Here is a 21137-nt window from a genome sequence, read left to right as displayed (position 1 = left end):
GATTAAAAAAATTGAAAATTGAAATTTTTGCTTGTATTAGAACTAAGTTTGTTAGTATTGGGTGGGATAATTTGATGCAAATTTAAAGGTTTAGTTAAGATAATATGCTATAATATATTTGTGGTTTCCTAATTCTAGTGACATCATGAGATAAAAATGCAAACATGTGTAGTTTGAGGGACATAATATGTTTTGCATCATGTACTTGAAATGTATCTAGGAAAGCTTATGCAGTCATTACACTTTAGACTAATACCTTTAACCAATAAAGGTTGAGGTTAAGTTCATTTTCTTAAGCATATGTTTTTCTTTTAGGTTTTAGTTTGAGAGAAAATGGCGTGATACGGAAAAAAGAAAAAAAATGAAAAAAGTTGTGAAAAGCGAAAAAAAAAACAAGAAAAAAAAAGTTGTTGTGTAAATAAAAGTTTGCAAAGTATGTAGATCTTAAAGAAGTGAAGAATAAGGAAAATTGCCAAGGGATCATTTGATTTGTAAATTTTCTTTCTAGGTTATTTTATCATATGTATGCTTAGGAAATTAACAAAAATTACCTTGAGGTTAAAAAAGTTTTTTGAGGATGTATTCGGAGGAATGAAGAAATGAGTGTTATTCAAAATAAGTGGGGAATGTTTATGAGACTTGTGAGTATTTAGGACATGGGAAGTAATAAGGGCCTAGACACAAATATATGCATTGAGGCGAGACATGATTTTCAATTTCAAATTGGGTTACTCTATGTGATGTTGGTGGGAAAAGTTTTGATATAACATAATAACAATCTAGTTTGTTTGAGGACAAACAAAAGATAAGTGTGGGGTATTTTGATATGACCTTATTTAACTATATATTTTAGGTAATTATCTTAATATATTTGATTAAAATGTTATATTTTTAGATATATGATGCTTAATATGCTTGAAAATGTTGAATTACATTTAAAATGGGAGCTGGGATGCAAAATGAGGAGAACAAAGCTGAAAAAGACACAAAAATGATGTTGCTAGCAGCTTAAACCCTCGTCAGTGTTTTGACCATATCTTAAGACTCGTAACTTTGATCGAAGAGATTCATAATGATTTGAAAACTAGACAAAATTCCGGACGAATTTCATGTTTTGAGAAAAGTCTGATTCCCAGTGACCACACTATGGCAAAGCCTTCTCCCCATCGTGTCAAATCTAGTTTTTGCGTGGATGTGAAGCTTCAATCTCCCACACGTGTGGCAATTTATAAAAACACAGTATTTTCAACCCTAATCGGGGTGCAGCTCTTGGAGGGCTATATGTGCGACTTTTACTTCGTTTTGAAGTCCAGAAACCCACCAAGGATGAATTATGAAGCTAGAGATTCAATTGGAGCACGTATTTGAAGATTTAAGTGCTAATACTTCGAGATTTCACTTTGGGTTTGCATGATGATCATGTCTTGAAATCTTTTGGTAATGTTTTTCTGCTTTAGTTTACTGAATATGGTGTAAAAACCTTTATTTTCACTAGCTCTTAATGAACCCTCGTTGATATGCTTTGATTTCGTTAGTAGGATTAATTGAGCTTGGTTTTTACTTGTGTTTGATTGATTGTTTTACCTTTCATGTTAAAGTGATGATTTTTATTGTTTCTTTTTGAGTATTGTCAGGATTAGATGATCATTCTATCTTGAGTACTTGAATCATTTGAATCTATGATCATTATGTTTGTATGACTGAGACTTTGATCATAAGCTTAGGGTTAGGTAATATTAATAAGTAACTTTAACTATGTTAGAAAGCATAGATATCCATGCTATGCTTAGATTGATTATCATGACCATTGACGAGATATCACTAGATTATTTCGTTCATAGTTCGAATAAATTTTTAATTAATTATGTGTTCATTTATTGCATGGTCATTGTATTAGTTGTTCATTAATTATTAGTACTAGGAAATCTGATCAAGATAACTAGTAATATTACAATTCGACAATCAATTCATTAATCCATTGCACTTCTAATAAATTAAACATAAAAACTTGGAGGATTCGAATTCTAGTGAAAGTACTTCTGATATTTTTTTTAATTTTTTTTTATTTTAAAGTAATTGATATTTTTATATTAAATAAAGAAGAAAGTTTTACAAGTTGTGTCGCAACCCTTTTTTGGATGGCAAAACTAATTCTTTTAAAAAACAGCGTCTATAGATCTTGGAGTCATAACATTATTATGCATGACCCATTGGACTCTATTGAGTAGCTCCATAGCTTTTGGCGCAAGGAAATCGAAAGTATCAAATGCAAAGGGTATAAACATTTGTTGATTTTCCATGCATGCTTTCTCATGTTTTTCCACTTTGCTTGATGCAACTTTTAAAGCAGCTTGCCCCACAGTGAAAACCCTACTCCCCAAGCGTACAAGAGGGGAACCCCAGTTAGATCCACGCATGCATGTTTTCCTCCAGTCCATCCAAATATTAAAACATCAGCTGGTCTAAGTGTTGATCTTCCTTCCAATGAGTCAGTAAGAAAATTCACAGGTGCCTCTTTCTTGGCAGAAACCCCAGCGCGCCTAAATATGTCGAAAAGAACATTCCTAACCAGATCGTGTCGGTACTTGAAACCCGGGAGCTCTTTAATGGATTTATTTATTTCGTTTGATTAATAGAGCGTTAAAACTAGTTTAATTTAGTTTACACAATAATCACCTTTTACTTTACTGTTATTAATTTAATTAACATTTGAATTATTTGATCTAAACCATCATGTTTCCTGTGTTCGACACCCTTTCTTACCATAATTATATTACTTGACGACTAGGTACATTGCCTATTTATGTTTAAGACTAGTTCAAATTATATAGGAATTTATAAATTTAAAAATAGTGCAATAGCCGCAATCGGGCCTTCACCCCGTTAAACTCTAAGGGCTTCGTGTTGCTGAAGTCCAGATACTTGAATGATCCTTTCCCCTGAACCCCCGTAGAAGCAACAACTACGGTAGCTGTAGCAGCAGCAACCTCAGCCAAAACGGCATACCGCTCATCTAACAGCTCAATCATAGCAATCTTGATAGACCCAAAACCCTCACGGATGGCACCCAAGACAACAGCAGCCACCTCAGTGGCGATTAAATCACGAATGTCATCGTATGACAAACATGGCCTCTCCGGGCCGCTAGTTCTTGAACCAGATGCTCTTGTGTACACCATAATGAAAACGACCCAAGAAAATATATCAAAATTGCCACAATTCATCCTCTTACAACCATCAAGGAAAGACTAAACCCTCGGGATTTTTGACTTCCTTGCTACACGTGCGGGTGCTTTGTTTCCAGTAGTACGGGCCCATACTACCTTCCACACTTACCCGTATTTGACTCAATGGATCATCACAAATTACTTGAAAACAAACGCAACAACTAGGATACACATACGTCCTATACTCAATCTCTCAAGACTGGCTAATCACTCCTCAAGCTGGCCTACTTCAACCACACTCACTCATGAAACTTCCACCAACTCTGCAACTGCTCATGCATGATAATCATACACAATGCTAGATTCCATAGGCAGTCGAATACTTGATTCTACCTAAAGCCTACAAGCAGACACGAAACAAGAAATAAGGCTAAATCAAACATTCTCAGGCTATAAAATCTTAGTTATGTACAACTATGATGCATACACTAAGCAACTACAGTAATGATGTCAATTCCATCTAGCATACAAGGGATTCTCCTAGGCTATCAGGCATCACACATCAGACAATTCTAGCATGCAATTCCTAAGGGCCCCTAGCCTACAACTTACATGCAGTTCCATCATAATCATCATAAGAGAATAACAGTACGGGTATCTTGGGACATACTTTCTTACTCCGGCTAATCGCACACATCTCATCCTTCTTTGGTTACCTTTGAGAACAATTTTGAAAATAAATTAAAAAAAAAACAATTTTGAAAACATTACTCATCTATAGTTTGAGTCTGCATTCACACAAATGCTCATCCAATTTGCTCAAACCAAGGCTCTGATACCAACTTATAACGTCCCAAATTCACGATAAATTTTTTCATTTTTCAATTAAGTAATAACATTGTTTCAATAAATAATCCAGGTGATAAGAAACCAAGTATCAAATACAAATATCCCAAAAAAAACAATGTATCATAAATTTTCCAAAACATGTCACCGAAGGATGTGTACGATCATGCTTTTGCCTTTCCCCGATCATTAGAAGTACCTAAAATATAACACTTAAACTGTAAACCAAAGCTTAGTGAGTTTTCCCCAAAATACCATCCCATACAACAAATAACAGTATGCATGTTGGGTCCATAGTCATCAGACTGGATTACCCCTGAGCCCACAACATGAGTCTGGCTTGCCTTTTAGGCTCACAACTCATGTCTGGATTGCTCCCATGCCCACAACATAAGTCTGGTTTTCCTTATTGGCCAACATCTTATGTCTGGCTTGCTCTCGGGTTTGTTGGCTTCTGCACAGAGCAATAATGCCTTAACCCACCTGCACTATGTCGACATATGCAACATATAATCATATAACAACAGATAAACATACAGATCTTAACAGATCACTACATCATAACAACATCCTAAACCAGGGTATATAATCTACCGGGCTGGCATTGGTGCCTTCGACCCACGAGTACAGTGAGGGAAAAACCCACCTCACATTTTGAAAAGATAGCTGACTGAATCACTGCTCCAAATACTGCATCTACTAATCACCTATACACATAACAAGGACTTAGGATTCAATCTACTACTCAAAATACCCCAAACGACCTAAAGTCAAACTTGGTCAAAGTCAATGGTCAATGGTCAACATCAAAGTCAACTCCAGCTGGTCGCTACGCCATGGTCACAAATTGCCAAAACATACCACTTTAGCCCAGTCGCCACGTCGTGACAGCCTAGGCCATTCTGTGAGCATCGAGCTCCTAACAGCTTAACAGATTAAGTCGATTTCTTTGATTCTAAGGGCTCCAAATCCCAGATTTGGTCCATTCAAAGGTCTAAGTGGATAAAGTTTCCAACTTTATCCCTTTAGACCCTCTAAGAGATAGAGATCTCATTTTCTAGTTCTTGAAAGGGCAAAACATAACTTGGATTAAATCATTAAGCACTAAATCATGAAGTCTTCTAGTTCCATACTTCTAGAATTGTTTCTAACATTACATAACAACATAAAAACCCTTACTTTCCAGACATGCATGCCCAATGCATGTCTTGGACTTTATTAGGCCAAAATGAGTGTTTTTGGCCAAAACTCCCATGCATGATACTAAAACTCGATATTACTCTAGATCCAAAGCATCAAAGGTCCTTATTTTCCTGGAGATTCATAAAGTTGCAAACTTTATGAGATCTTACTAATCAATAATCAAGGACATAAAGATTTAGGGACAAAACTCAAGATCTAACCACCTATCATGATAAAAATCGAGTCTTGGACACTTAAAAGGGTCCAGAAGGTTGCTATAACAAAGGATGATGGCTTGCTTGCAGATTCTAAGCTCACTTCTTATTAATTTCTTCAATGGCTTCAAAAAGCACCAAAATAAGGTTTAAACAAAGGAGGAAAGGATTAGGGTTTTCAAAATGTGAAAGAGGCTGATGGAGGCTAAGGGTGAGCAAACCCTATCCTCCTCATTCTTTTAAATAGGGAGAAAAACCCGGAAATAGGGTTTTGTCATTCACTAGTTGGCACACCGTGGCAGCCTTAAATGAACCTGCGATTTTTCTTGAAGCGTCACGTTGTGGTGCCTTTCCTACGCCATGGCAACCTTACAATGTTTTAAAAATTGGAAATTGAATTACCTCAAGATCCGGATGTTACAAGTTTCTTTGGAAAAAAGAAAAAAAGAAGTCTGAAACTTTAAGATCAAATCAGAAATAAGACATTCATAAGTAATTGTTCGTTTTTCAAAACGAAACAAAAATAACTAATCTTTTTAAAAAAACTCATTTATAATTGTTAGTTTCTTCAATATTCTCCTGTTAAATACAACAAATGGAATATTAAGGTTGTTAAAGCGATATCTCATTTGTTTCCATTTCATGTACATCTTAAGCTAGTAGTTTGTTTCTATTTAAAACAATGAAGATAGTCTAAAAGTAAAACCAACTTAAAAACTATATTAATATTAAATCGTTAAGATGATTTACAACTTTTAAAATATTAAAAAATATATAGATAGATTATAACTCATTTATAGTAAAATGTTTAATTTTGATTCATACGTATATTAATTTACGGGATAAAATCATAAACCAAATATCTTTTGGTCTTTTGTTGCACAGGCGAACAGATGAAGCAAAAAAATATTTTTCTTTTCTTTGGGTTATCGACATTCACAAAAGAAACAAAACAAAATATTGGTGAGGTTTTGTTTGTTTGACTCGTTAATTAAAGTAATTGAATTTTTGGTTTGTTCATGTCTAGTTAAATATTTCTTTTGTACATATAAATAAAATTTTCTTGACTAAACTTACTAACCTTTAACAAAATTTTATAAACACCTTATCCTACTATATAACATTATATAACATGTTGAAGTTGTTGACATAGAAAAATTTGTAAAACTTAACTTGAATAACTTTATTAGATAGAGTTTGTCGTTTCAGGCTAATTCACCAAGTAACTCGTGAGAAACTGTAAGATTTCCTATAATTGCAACAGCTGATCAATGGAGACACAGTGGTGGCGGGAATGAGATGCCGTAGCTTCTTCCCTTGGTTAGCGTTCAACGATACAATGTCGTTGAGATGCCTTTTCAAATTTGACCCATTTAAACTCGGACACATATTCGCTTCAGGTTTTCCGGTGTGGATCATCAGCTCAAATTCAGGAAATCAGCCCAAGAATTTGGATTTATGCCGAAAGTCGAAGCCCAATAGAAAAGCTTATCTCTTCTAAAATAAGTGGGTCCCACTAAATTTATTTTCATTTAATAAATTTCTGATGAAGTAGATATTTTGTCAAAGATAAAGTTGCAGAAAGTATGGTGATTCAGAACCAGAGTGATCATGTTATGTTTAATATATGATAAATTCCAATAAATATCAGTAAACAGTATACAAAAATGAATGTCAGTAAAGCTATGGGAATAAATTCGTCACTCCTGAGTACTGTTTTTGTGTTAATTGGTAAAAAGAAACCCATGTTGTGGTTAAAAAAGACAACTCGAAAATTCACTAACAATCATTGACCAAAATATACATTTGTAAATTGTAATGGTGCATTTTCGGATAAATAACTTGTATGATAAAAAGTTTTTATGAACACATAACAGAAATATGAGTCTCTAACTTAACCCTCGTAACAAGTTGGGTGTTTACATTAAATGCAGATAATACTAGCTCTAGTTGCAGCGAATTATTAACTTGATTGATCTCAACTTGCTTATAGAAGATGGTATGTTGTACATTATAGTGTAAAAGTAAAACTATAAACACTTTTATCATTATCGAACACAAATTTAGTAGGATTCAAATTTACAGATGTCAAATTAAAATATATAACAAAATAAATAAATAGAATTTATCGGATGAGATTTTCAATGATATCATCTAAAAAATTATAATATTAATTTTAATTCCAACAATCAAACATAATTTTATTTAAACCAAAGATATGTAACACCATTTATAAACAATAAAAAACCACAAAATATACATTATTAATAAACAAATAAAATTAAGACTACTATAACTTTGAAAGAATTTTTAAATTTAGCTATAAACTAAACAATTTTGCTACTAAATTACTGATTTTAGAATATTACTCGTGTTGTCAAAAAATTAATATGGTCTATTTCATAGCCATGTGTTAGTGACTAATTATAGACTACCCTACTTTTTATTTAGGAAAAATTACTTAAAAAGTGAACAAAGTTTCTAAAAAAAAACACCATTGTTTGTTTTTTTTAATATAAAAAAATATCATTGAAGTATGTTAACCAAAAGATGATAATCATGAGGTAATAAAGTTTTTAAAATGTATAAAAAAATATCATTATTGTTTTTAGTACAAAAAAATATCATTAAAGTATATAATTTGTATACAAAATACCAATGAAATACACATTTGCTCAAATTAAACTTTGTGGTTCCAAAGAATTAAACGTAACTCATATTCTATGCATCCGCATTTAGGAATTCTCATGACATAACGTCACATTCGCTTCTCTCTTTAACCAATGTTCACGTCGGAGAAGCCTTTATTGATAGAAATCATACATACATACACAACATCGATCATGTGAAGTATCATCGTCCGACAACCTTTGTAGTACCGGAAAATCTACAACCGTTCCTCTATCTAGTTTTTTTTTGTGTCTCTCTTGTTCCGCAACAATAATAAATGGCTAATCCTGATGTATAATATGTGTATATATATAGCGTATATACGTTTTAGGTTTGAGGCATACAATGCGATCAGAAAACAAGAATGTTTAACTGAGATTATAACTCACTTACATCTAATGTTACCATAAAGTTTTATTTGAACAAATATGTACTCTTTGGTATTATATGATTGTATTCGGATATAAACCCATCGAGTGGGCGAATGAAAGAGAGTGTACAACTAGTGTGAACTGATGTGATGGTGTATGATCTCTGGTGAATGTGTTATATATAATCCAGCAACAACGAAGTTAACCAAATGTGCTATGAAAAAAAAAACAATCATATTTTTTTTGAGCATTTTGGAAACTTCAATGTTATTTTTGGTACTAAATGTGTACTTCGTTATTATTCTGTGTACTAATTGTATACTTGAACGATATTGGTACTAAAAAACAACAATGATATTTTTTGAACATTTTGGAAACTTCGTCACCCTTTTAAGTCATTTTTCCATTTACCATAGATAATTGGTTACCAAAAGGTTTTATTTGAACAAATATGTAGTGCGTTGGTATTATGTGTACAAATTTTATACTTCAATCGTATTTTTTGTACTAAAAAACAATAATGATATTTTTGTACATTTCGAAAACTTTGTTAAAGCCATTTCCCTTTTATTTACTAAAAATCTTCCTTGCTCGTTCCTAGGTCTTTTATTCCATTATTTTGGATCCTCGTATTATTTCACTCACTGAGTGTAATTCGTTTCTCTTTTCTGAATAGTTGGTTGTGTTGGATGATTGATGGATAGTCTTAAATTTAGGTTCTTTTTCAAAATATGCACAAATCCTTTTAGGTTAGGTGATGTAAGCTTCATTTACAATTTCTCAGACTTTTTTTGAGCTTCAAAAAGGCTTGAATTATTGTTTCTCCGTGCAGGTTTTCTTCATTTATTCATTTATTAGAATAGAATAGGAAGATTTAGTCAATTTAAAAAACAATATTAGATTATGATATCGAAGATCTTTTATTTGTTAACCGTCTTTCAACTTTTTAAAAAATGGGTATGTTTATTAGATGTAAAAAAGCTTCCATAACTAGTAGAAATAATACGAATTTTTAGTTTTTCAGACGCTTTAACTAGGGTTGCAGTTTGAGCTGTTTGATTCATTTGACAATTTATACATTTGGAAATAAGATACCCTCTTGTATCTTATAATATTTATATGAAATCATTTATTTTACAAAAGATTCACTAAAACTCAATGAGTCAAATTACAAAGAGATTTACTGTAAATTGATTATTCATAGTTTTAGACCTAAATTCCGAGATGTCACAAACGGTGTGATAAATGAAGAAAGAGGAATCAATGCGACTGTGAGCAAACCCTATCTAGGTGGTAAACGATGGGAAGTGGTGGTCCCATGTATGGGGCATAATAAGCAAGGGCTTTTTCCCTAACACACATTTCAATGTAATGACCATACGTTTTCCTAATAAAATCAACATGTTATTGGTGGATAAACATGTATTGCTATAGTGTAACTCGTTGAGGTTATCTATTAGATGAGTCAACACATGTATATTCAATGTAATGACCTTGAAGGTTAGGGACGATGGACGAGAGTCACAAGGGGTAGGGTTTAGAGGTGGGCTGAGGTCCGACGGGTTAAGGGGGGTTATAAGGGAGGGTCGGGTGTGAAAAATGGATCGGGTTAGCTAGTGGGTATGGATCGGGTGATCGGGTGGGGCACGTTCGGATATGGGCGGGATTTATGCGGCTGATGGGTCGCGTAAGAGGGATTGGGATTTTGGTCTTGGTCGCGTAAGGGATTATGAGGGTGGAGCAGGCTGCACAAGAGGTTGCGAGGGCAAGTTTTAGCTCGCGCAGAACCTCCCTCACCCGCGCGCATACAACAGTTTGTGCTCCATGTGGGGGTGATTTGGACTCAGATTTGCGCGGTTGGGGGTCGGCCGCGCAACGCATACGCGGGTACCCGTGCAACTTACCTGACTTACTGTTTATGTGTTTATATTTATTTTTTGCATATGTTGACATATTGTGGTTGGGTTAAGACGATCATGCTTTCTGTAGAAGGCCAAGATACCCGGTGCTGGACGGATAGCTTATAGGCCCTACGAGGTTGTCCAGTCAGGCCGAAGTCCCAGAGAGCAGTCCAGATAGGCTGTAGGCCTTACGAGGCAGTCCAGTCAGGCTGAATGCTAATATATGCATATTGTTATCTGTTTGGTTGTGTGTGATACCTTAGGGGAACTCACTAAGCTATGACTTATAGTTTGATTTTATGGTTTTAGGTACTTCAGAGGACAAGGGCAAGACGAAGGCTTGATTATGCACGTCATCCTGGATTTTTATGTATTTTATGATTTTGAGATACTCAGATTCAAGGTTATGACTTTTGGAAACTTATTTTATAAAACTTATGGATTTGGAATGGTTTTAAAAGTGAAAATTTAGCCTTGATTTTTAGGATGTTACAAATTGGTATCAGAGCCTTGGTTTGAGAGAATTAGATGAACATTCGTGTACATCCATACTCAAACTAAGGATGGTGCAAAGGTTTTCATAAATATTTTTAGAAGTAACCAAAGAAGGATGCAATGTGTATGATCAGCCAGAGAAATAAGTATTCCCCAAGTTACCCATACTATTATTTGTTTATGATGATTATGATAGAACTACATGCTAGTTTATAGGCTAGGGGCCTTCAGGAATTGCATGATAGAATTGCTTGATGTATGATTCCTAATAGCCTAGGAGAATATCTTATTATGCTATATGGAACTGATATTATTAAAGTGGTTGCTTAGTGTATGCATCTTAGTTGTACATAACTAAGATTTTATAGCTCGAGAATATTTGATTTAGCCTTATTTCCTATTCTTTATTTGGTTGTGGACTGAGGGTATATTCATGTATTTGACTATCTATCATATCCAATGTTATGTATGATTAGCATACACGAGCAGCTGTAAGGTTAGTGGAAGTTTCATTAGTGAGTGTGGATTATAGCAGTCCATTATAAGGATGGATTATCCACTCAAGAGAGAGTATGTATAGGATGTATACACACGGCTAGTTGATGAGTCTAGTGGCTTTAGGTTCGTGATGATCCTCTGAGATAAATACGGGTAGGTGTGGAAAGTAGTGTGGGCCCATACTACTGAAAGCACAAGACCCGTATGCATATCAAGGAAGTCATGAACCCTATAGATGTGAAAATTTCATATGATGTTATAGTATGAATTATGGTTTTTTGATGTATTCCGGTTTTTTGATGTATGCCGATCATTAGGGGTTTTGGATCAAGAGCGGGTAGCCCGGTGAGGCCAAGATTGACTGATGATGAGATTCGAGATTTGATCTCCACTAAGATGATTGTGGCTGTTCGGGGTGATATCCCTGAGGTTTTTAGTTCTATTAAGACCATGATGATTAAGCTTTTTGATGACCAATATGTCGTTGTGAATAAGGTTGCTATTGCTGCAGCTACCGCAGCTGTTGCTACTATGGGGGTTTAGGGGAGAAGGCCATTTCAGTAGCGGGACTTCAACAATACAAAGCCCCCGGAGTTCGATGGGGTCAAGGACCCGATTGTGTCTATGAGATGGACTTCTGACATGGAGGGACGCTTCTTCACTTGTTCCTGTCTAGAGGGCTGGAAGGCCAGGTGCGCCCTAAACCTTCTTCGCTTGGGCGCAAAGCACTGGTGGAACCTAGTGACCGGTTCTTATACTCTTGAGCAGAGGATTGTTGTTACTTGGGGGGAGTTCTTAGAGATGTTTCGAACTGAGTATGTTCCTCTAGTGGAGAAGGAAAGGTTGGCTTAGGAGTATCTATCGTTGAGGTAGACGACATATTTGGTGACAGAGATCACCAAGATGTTTACTGAGAAAGCTCTTTTCTACCCTAAGTATTTTACTTCGGAATAGGCCCAAATGTCATGATACTTGAGCATGCTCAAGACTGAGATTTGGGATTTTGTCTCTACCCAACGATATGTACCCTTTCCGAGCTTCAAGATGACGTGTAAAGGCGGGAGATTGAGATTGAGAACCATACGAGGGAGCATATTCGGTTCAGACACATCCAACATCAAAGTGGTTCGAGTACACTGATTCACAATCTGGAGGTCATAGGGGTTGCATTTGTGGCAAGTGCGGGAAGATGCATGAGGGTGCATGTCGATCAGCTATTGGGTTCCATAAATGTGGCAAGGAGGGAAATTTCAAGAGGGAATGTCATTAGTAGGCTCCATCTGTGGGTACCAGAATTTGTTATCATTGTGATCTAGTGGCCCATATGAAGGCCTAGTGTCCTTTGCTTGCTGCTCGACTCGTGCAGGCACTAACCCCAACTACTTTGAGGATTATAGATAGACGACAGTAGAGATTTGAGGCCCTGAAGGCCATGGGTCAAGCTTTTCGGCTCACAACGGAGGAGGCTAGGGCAGCGCCTGGCATCGTTAGTTCTATTTTCTCATTTATTAGTCAAGATATTTTATTATATGCTTATGGTTGTATTTCTGCTGGGTACACTCTTAGTGAATTTGTTGCCTACTCTTGTGCTTTTTACTCGGGTGCGATTCGATTATTTGTGTCTAAATCCTTTGGTAGGATTTATGTAATGCCTGTGTTTCTGGGCTTGCCATTTGTAGCAATATAATAGTCTAAGTTAACCTCTGTAACCCGTTTTGAAATAATAAAGATTGTATTATTTGAGTATTATGTGTTTTGTGCTTAATTGCTTAATTATGTGGTTTGATTAATTAAGAATAAAAATAAGCGTCAAAATTTAAGTGTAAAATAAACTTAATATATTTGATTAATGTTGTAGTAATTGAAACGAGGTTTCCGAATATATTTAGAACGCCCAAATCTGACTTCGTATGAGGAAGTTATGATTTATCGAAGTTCCGGCTTAGCGGTATACAGCCTGTTTTACTCGATTTGAGATCGAGCGGTTGTTAGCCGAAGCAATCTAAATGAGAATCGAAGATCTCATTGTTGGTATCGAAGCGATAAAAAGTTAGGCGAGAACGGACGTCAAACGAAGAAGTTATGAATTTATAACGAAAGTTTCTGTCCCGGCCTATTAAAAATAATTAATAAAAATAAAGTCAAAATTAGCCGACGGAGTCTAAACGAAAGTCGTAGAGCGTAGTCTCACCTTCGCGTGGATATAAAGAACGTCGAAAACGGAGTTCGTATGAAGAAGTTATGAATTTCCGAAGTTTATAAATCATTTTGTATTTAAATTTAAATCAAAATTCGGAAGCATTATCTGAACGAGTCATTGATCTGATCCGAGGTACGCGCCGCGTACTCGAGTACGCCCCGCGTACTCCGAGGGTGTCGACATCGCAGCAAGTGGCTTCGGATGACGCATGCGCTTACGAACATTGGAGCAGTACGCGCTGCGTACTGCTGTACGCCCCGCGTAATTGAGGCTTCCAGCCTCTATATAAAGGATCCGAAGACAGCCTTCCTTGTTGTTCAATTTCTTCTCTTCTCTCTAGTCTTTTGCATCGTTTTTCGTGCCGAAGCTATCCCGAAGCCCCGGTATCATACTCTAGTCCCGAAGCAAGTCCCGAGATCCCGAAGATCCCGAGAAGTGTGGTTCCCGAGTCGAAGCTCTGCCCGCGAGAAGTTCGATTTTTGAAGAGATCTTCCAGATCTGCTGAGGATTTCTACTTCTATAAGCCGTAGTGCTGTCCGATCATCTTCTGATCAAGTGAGTGTATACTACCTTTCATAAACACAATAATAATACGAGTTTGATTCGAGTGTATTAAGAGTATTGTTGTTTATAAGTGTGAGTGTGTAGTTATTTTCTTTCCAAATACAATAATACGAAGTATTATATATAAAATACGTGCTATGTGTATATATTTGGTTGTGTTATGTGTGAATGAGTATTCACTCTCTTCTATCTTATAGATCTGCTTATTTCTTTATGAGATATGTGTTATATGTGTGTGTGCCTCATCTGTTTTGTGATATATGTGTTGATTAAGGCATGCTATACAGGTTTTCTTTAAACTGTGTATACAAATGTATATTTTTATCTACTAATATGTTGGGTAGAACATGGGTAGACAGTTGGTGTGTAATAAACAGATGAGAGGCCTCGTTGTTGTTTGATTGAGTCATCTAGCGGAGTTTAGATGACGACCACTGGCTATTCTAGACAGTCTTGTGGAAACATTAGCAGGTTCGCCACCTGTAGGTGTTAATGAACTTGGGTGTTCATTCGCTGTACTCCATCCCCCTCATGGTTGCCTTATTTGACTTATATTGCTGAGGTACCCCCGAAGCATGTGTTGTCGCCCCGATGAAATATTCTTAGACTAGGTCCCTTATGTTAGTTGTTTTAGGGACATTAAAGTGAGAATAACGGGAATGGGTAATTGGGTTATTGTTGGTTGGTGAAAATTAAATATGATATTTATTGTGGGTTGAAAACCGTATATGCTCACCAGGCTCCCAAGCCTGACCCACTCAGTTTTAAATTGTATTACAGGAAGTGGCGGAAGGGCATGAGATGGATGAACCATCAAGATGTTTTGTTTACAAGTCTGCATATGTTTATATTTGTTATATGACTTGTAATGTATTCGTTTATGCTTATTGGTCTGTATCGGAACATGACACCCCGAGTTTTGATTATAATGAAAATACATTTCTTTTATGAAATGCTTCGGTAAACATTGTTTTATCATGTTTTGTTTTTGGGAACAAATTCCGCAACTCTTTCAAATCAAAAGGATTTACTCTGAAAATATTTAAAAGCATAAATGAAAATCGGTCTTTTCTGGCCGAGATTTTGGGGATGTCACAGTTGGTATCAGAGCATTAGTTTAAGCGAACTAGGAATTTGTAGGATTTCTAGACTTAAACTTAGAATGCTAAGTGAAATTTTGAGATGTGTGTCTGTTATGTTTTAGACACGAGCACTAGTTTATTTTAGGAAAGTTGCCTAAAATGCTTTTATGTGCTAAATGTTATATGTTGCCATATATGATATTATTTGTTCGGATCTATGGTCTGTTGCCGACCGGATCTAGAAACCTTATGTGTGTAGGATTCTAAGCGTACATCTACGATATTAGAACTAGCATGTAAACGTTTCGGAGTGATAAGGATGATTTGAATATCTATCATGATTGAGGATCTAATTTCACCTTATTCGGTGTGTAGATCAAAATGGTGAGAACAAGAAGTGGAGTTGGAAATGCTGACGAAAACAGGAATCAACCACCAGTGATTGAGCCAATACCTGTCGTAGCAGCAGCACCAGAGCCAATAACCATGGCTGGTGTGCAATTGATGATTCAGACGATGTTGGATCGTCAGATGGATGAAACTAGACGGTTGCTTCAACAAAATCGTGAAGAACTGTCGATTCGTGTGGAAGAGCCTGAATTAAATGAAGGGCACTCGGAAGGTGGAAACTTCAGTGGGTCTATTGGCCAAGCCAACCCACCGATAGTTAGGCAAGATAACCATGAAGGAAGGAATGATGGAATGGGATGCAAGTACAAGGACTTTTTGACTTGCAAACCATCGACCTTCAATGGAAAGGAGGATCCGATTGGGGTTATGGATTGGATCTCCGAAATGGAGCTAGCCTTCATGACGTGTGGCTGCAGAGGTAAGTTGCAAACTATCTATGCCGTGCGTCAATTCCGAGGTGGAGCCGTTCGTTGGTGGAACACTCTAGGGAAGACCTTAAGCCCTAATGAGCCACTGCAATTGACATGGGCAGAATTCTTGGTGCAGTTCAAGCGCAAGTTCTGCTCGGCTCAAAATCTGTTGGAGTTGGAGAATAAGTTTTTGACATTGACGAAAGGAAGCATGTCAGTTGATGAGTACACCAATAACTTCACCGATAAGATGGAGTTTGCCTTGCGTATCGTTCCAGACGAGTTGACAAAGGTGGACCGGTATGCGAAGGGACTTCCATGGGAGTACGAGGTGCCAGTACGTCAGGCACTTACTCTAGAGGCAGCTATCTGGGCTGCCAAGTCTGTGGAGAACATGATCAAGGGGAGAACCACCAACAAGGTTGATGTTGGTGAGAAAAGGAAGTTTGAGGGAACATCTGGTTCCGGTAAGAAAGGCAAATTTTCGAAATCTGATTCGAAAAAGTTTGGAGGAAAAGGAGGCGAGGCGAAGTGGTGTGATAAGTGTAGGAAAAAGCACTTTGGGAAATGTAGCGAGGATGTGACCTGCTACAAGTGTGGAAAGGTCGGACATTTTGCCAATGAATGTCCGAACAACAAAAGGATGTGTTTTGGGTGTAATGAAGAGGGGCATATTTTGAAAGACTGTCCGAAGAAGAAGGAGGCAGCGAAGCCCAACATTCCACCAAAGCCGAAGGCGAGAGCCTTCCAGATGACACTTGAGGCTGCGAAAGATGAAGCTGATGTCGCTTCAGGTACCTTTCTCGTAAATGATTTACCTGCTCAAATATTGTTTGATTCTGGAGCCAACTACTCCTTTATTTCGCATGAGTTTGGTAGAAAGCTAGCTTTGCCTATTGATAGACTAGATGATGCTTTATTAGTCGAAGTAGCTAGTGGCAAGTTTGTACCTGTTAGTCATCATATGAAAAGCATCTTAATTGATCTGAATGGGAATAAGTTTCACGAGGAATTATTGCCCATCGAACTAAATGGTTTCGACATCGTCTTGGGAATGGATTGGCTTAGCGCCAATGATGCCGAAATTTTATGCAAGAAAAAGATAGTTAAAGTAAACCCGCCTGGAAAAGATTCGTTTATGGTGTATGGGGACAAACGGCGAGTGAATTCTGGGATCATTTCTCTAATGAAAGCCAGAAAGTGTTTGACCAAGGGATGTACATCATATTTAGCATTTGTGATTGATGCTAAGAAGGAAAAGAAGGTGATGCAGAGCATTCCAGTGGTGTGTGATTATCCGGAAGTATTTCCCGAAGATCTTCCTGGATTACCACCTGATAGACAAGTGGAGTTCAGAATAGACTTGTTACCAGGAACCACGCCAATAGCAAAAGCACCTTATCGATTAGCACCGACGGAGATGAAGGAGCTGATGATGCAACTTCAGGAGTTATTGGACAAAGGTTTCATTAGACCTAGTTCATCGCCCTGGGGAGCTCCGGTGTTATTTGTAAAGAAGAAAGATGGAAGTATGAGAATGTGCATCGATTACAGAGAGCTGAACAAGGCAACAATAAAGAATAGATATCCGTTGCCGAGGATTGATGACCTGTTTGATCAATTGCAAGGTTCGAGCTATTTCTCGAAGATCGATCTTAGGTCAGGATATCATCAGCTAAAAGTAAGAGAGCAAGATATCGAGAAGACTGCATTCAGAACTAGATATGGACACTACGAGTTCTTGGTTATGTCGTTTGGACTAACCAATGCTCCAGCAGCGTTCATGGATTTGATGAATAGGGTTTGTAATCCTTTCCTTGATAAATCCGTGATAGTGTTTATAGACGACATTCTGATCTACTCGAAAAGCCAGGAGGAGCATGGCAGACACTTGCGAGAAGTGTTAGAAGTTTTGAAGAAGGAGAAGCTTTATGCGAAGTTCTCCAAATGTGATTTTTGGATTCGTGAGGTCCAATTCTTGGGTCACGTGGTCAACCAAGAAGGGATAATGGTTGATCCAGCGAAGATCGAAGCTGTGACGAAGTGGGAACAACCGAAAAGTCCCACGGAGATTCGAAGCTTTTTAGGATTAGCCGGATATTACCGAAGGTTTATCCAAGGTTTTTCTTCGATTGCTACTCCATTGACAGCTTTAACCCACAAAGGAGCTACTTATGCTTGGAGTGAGAAGCATAAAGAAGCATTCGAGAAGTTAAAGAAGAAGCTATGCGAGGCACCGATACTTTCTCTACCCGATGGAGTTGAAGACTTCGCTGTTTATAGCGATGCGTCTGGTGTTGGATTGGGTTGTGTTTTGACCCAAAGAGAAAATGTGATAGCATATGCGTCTCGACAGCTGAAAGAGCATGAAAAGAATTACCCGACTCATGATTTGGAGTTGGCAGCGGTAGTTTTCGCTCTGAAAATATGGAGGCATTACCTCTATGGCACGAAGTGCAAACTTTTCACTGATCATAAGAGTCTCCAATACCTCTTTAATCAGAAAGAATTGAATATGAGGCAACGACGCTGGCTAGAATTACTTAAAGACTACGACTGCGAGATACTTTACCACCCCGGTAAAGCTAATGTTGTTGCTGATGCTCTCAGTCGGAAGGTCAATCTTGAAAGGAAGAGGCCAAGAGCGTTGAGAATTGAAGTTGTCTCGACTATTGTGGAAAGTATAAAGAAAGCTCAAGAGGAAGCTTCTGAGAAAAATGACCGAAGGGAGGAACATTTGGGTAAAACGTTGGTCTTTGGTACTAACGGTCATGGGCTGAAAGTATTCCAAGATCGTATTTGGGTACCTAAGTCAGGAGGAATTAGGGATCTTCTGATGGAAGAAGCTCACAAAACCATGTACTCAATTCATCCGGGTAGCACTAAAATGTATAGGGACCTGAAACCCTACTACTGGTGGCCGACGATGAAGCTTGATGTTGCAAAGTATGTGGCCGAGTGTGTGACTTGTGCGAGAGTCAAGACACAACATCAGAAACCTTACGGGAGTTTAGAACCATTGCCTGTGCCTATGGGTAAGTGGGAAGACATTGCTATGGATTTTGTCACTAAACTGCCCAGAACAAAGAATGGTCACGACATGATTTGGGTGGTTGTTGATCGATTCACTAAGAGTGCGCATTTCATAGCGGCCAGGGAGAAATGGTCTATGGAGAAGCTTGCGAATTCTTACGTGAAGGAAATTGTGAGGCTTCACGGTGTTCCGTTAACGATTGTATCGGATCGTGATAGCCGTTTCACCTCAAGGTTTTGGAAATGTCTACAAGAGGAAATGGGTACCAAGTTATGTTTAAGCACAGCTTACCATCCGCAGACTGATGGTCAGAGTGAAAGAACAATACAAACACTTGAAGATATGCTGAGAGCATGTACCTTGGAATTCCTAGGTAATTGGGATGAACATTTACCGTTGGTAGAATTTTCCTACAATAATAGTTTTCACTCGAGCATTAAGATGGCACCTTTTCAAGCTTTGTATGGACAGAAGTGTCGTACGCCGTCTTGTTGGCTTGAGGCTGGGGAAAAGCAGTTTATGGGACCGGAGATGGTTCATCAAACTGCTGAAAAGTTGAAAATAATTAGGGAAAGAATGTTAGCAGCTCAAGATCGTCAAAAGAGCTATGCTGACAAGAAGCAAAGACCGATGACTTTTGAGGTTGGAGATTCGGTTTTGCTTAAAGTCTCGCCGTGGAAGGGACTTATAAGATTTGGAAAAAGGGGAAAGTTGAGTCCAAGGTTTATTGGACCGTTTAAAGTCCTTCAGAGGATTGGGAATCAAGCTTACAAGCTCGAATTACCCGAAGAACTGAATGGAATTCACAACACTTTTCATGTGTGTTATTTGAGGAAGTTCACGGGAGAAGTTCCCGATATAATTCCAATTTCTGAATTGAGAATTGATGAGAACAAAAGGTTGATTGAAGAACCAGAGGCAATTGTTGACCGAAAGACTAAGAAGTTGCGACGCAAAATGGTTGGGTTAGTGCTTGTCCGATGGAAACACACGAATGGGCCGAATCTCACCTGGGAGACAGAGAGTGACATGTTGAGTCGCTATCCGCATTTGTTTGTTGATGTGTGATTCCGGGGACGGAATCATTCTAAGGTGGAGAGAATTGTAACGCCTGTGTTTCTGGGCTTGCCATTTGTAGCAATATAATAGTCTAAGTTAACCTCTGTAACCCGTTTTGAAATAATAAAGATTGTATTATTTGAGTATTATGTGTTTTGTGCTTAATTGCTTAATTATGTGGTTTGATTAATTAAGAATAAAAATAAGCGTCAAAATTTAAGTGTAAAATAAACTTAATATATTTGATTAATGTTGTAGTAATTGAAACGAGGTTTCCGAATATATTTAGAACGCCCAAATCTGACTTCGTATGAGGAAGTTATGATTTATCGAAGTTCCGGCTTAGCGGTATACAGCCTGTTTTACTCGATTTGAGATCGAGCGGTTGTTAGCCGAAGCAATCTAAATGAGAATCGAAGATCTCATTGTTGGTATCGAAGCGATAAAAAGTTAGGCGAGAACGGACGTCAAACGAAGAAGTTATGAATTTATAACGAAAGTTTCTGTCCCGGCCTATTAAAAATAATTAATAAAAATAAAGTCAAAATTAGCCGACGGAGTCTAAACGAAAGTCGTAGAGCGTAGTCTCACCTTCGCGTGGATATAAAGAACGTCGAAAACGGAGTTCGTATGAAGAAGTTATGAATTTCCGAAGTTTATAAATCATTTTGTATTTAAATTTAAATCAAAATTCGGAAGCATTATCCGAACGAGTCATTGATCTGATCCGAGGTACGCGCCGCGTACTCGAGTACGCCCCGCGTACTCCGAGGGTGTCGACATCGCAGCAAGTGGCTTCGGATGACGCATGCGCTTACGAACATTGGAGCAGTACGCGCTGCGTACTGCTGTACGCCCCGCGTAATTGAGGCTTCCAGCCTCTATATAAAGGATCCGAAGACAGCCTTCCTTGTTGTTCAATTTCTTCTCTTCTCTCTAGTCTTTTGCATCGTTTTTCGTGCCGAAGCTATCCCGAAGCCCCGGTATCATACTCTAGTCCCGAAGCAAGTCCCGAGATCCCGAAGATCCCGA

The sequence above is a fragment of the Lactuca serriola genome, chromosome 7 (assembly GCF_051521515.1).
Source record: "Lactuca serriola cultivar US96UC23 chromosome 7, Lser_US96UC23_V15, whole genome shotgun sequence".
In the NCBI taxonomy this organism is placed as follows: Eukaryota; Viridiplantae; Streptophyta; class Magnoliopsida; order Asterales; family Asteraceae; genus Lactuca; species Lactuca serriola.
Note: the sequence above shows the minus strand (reverse complement) of the source record.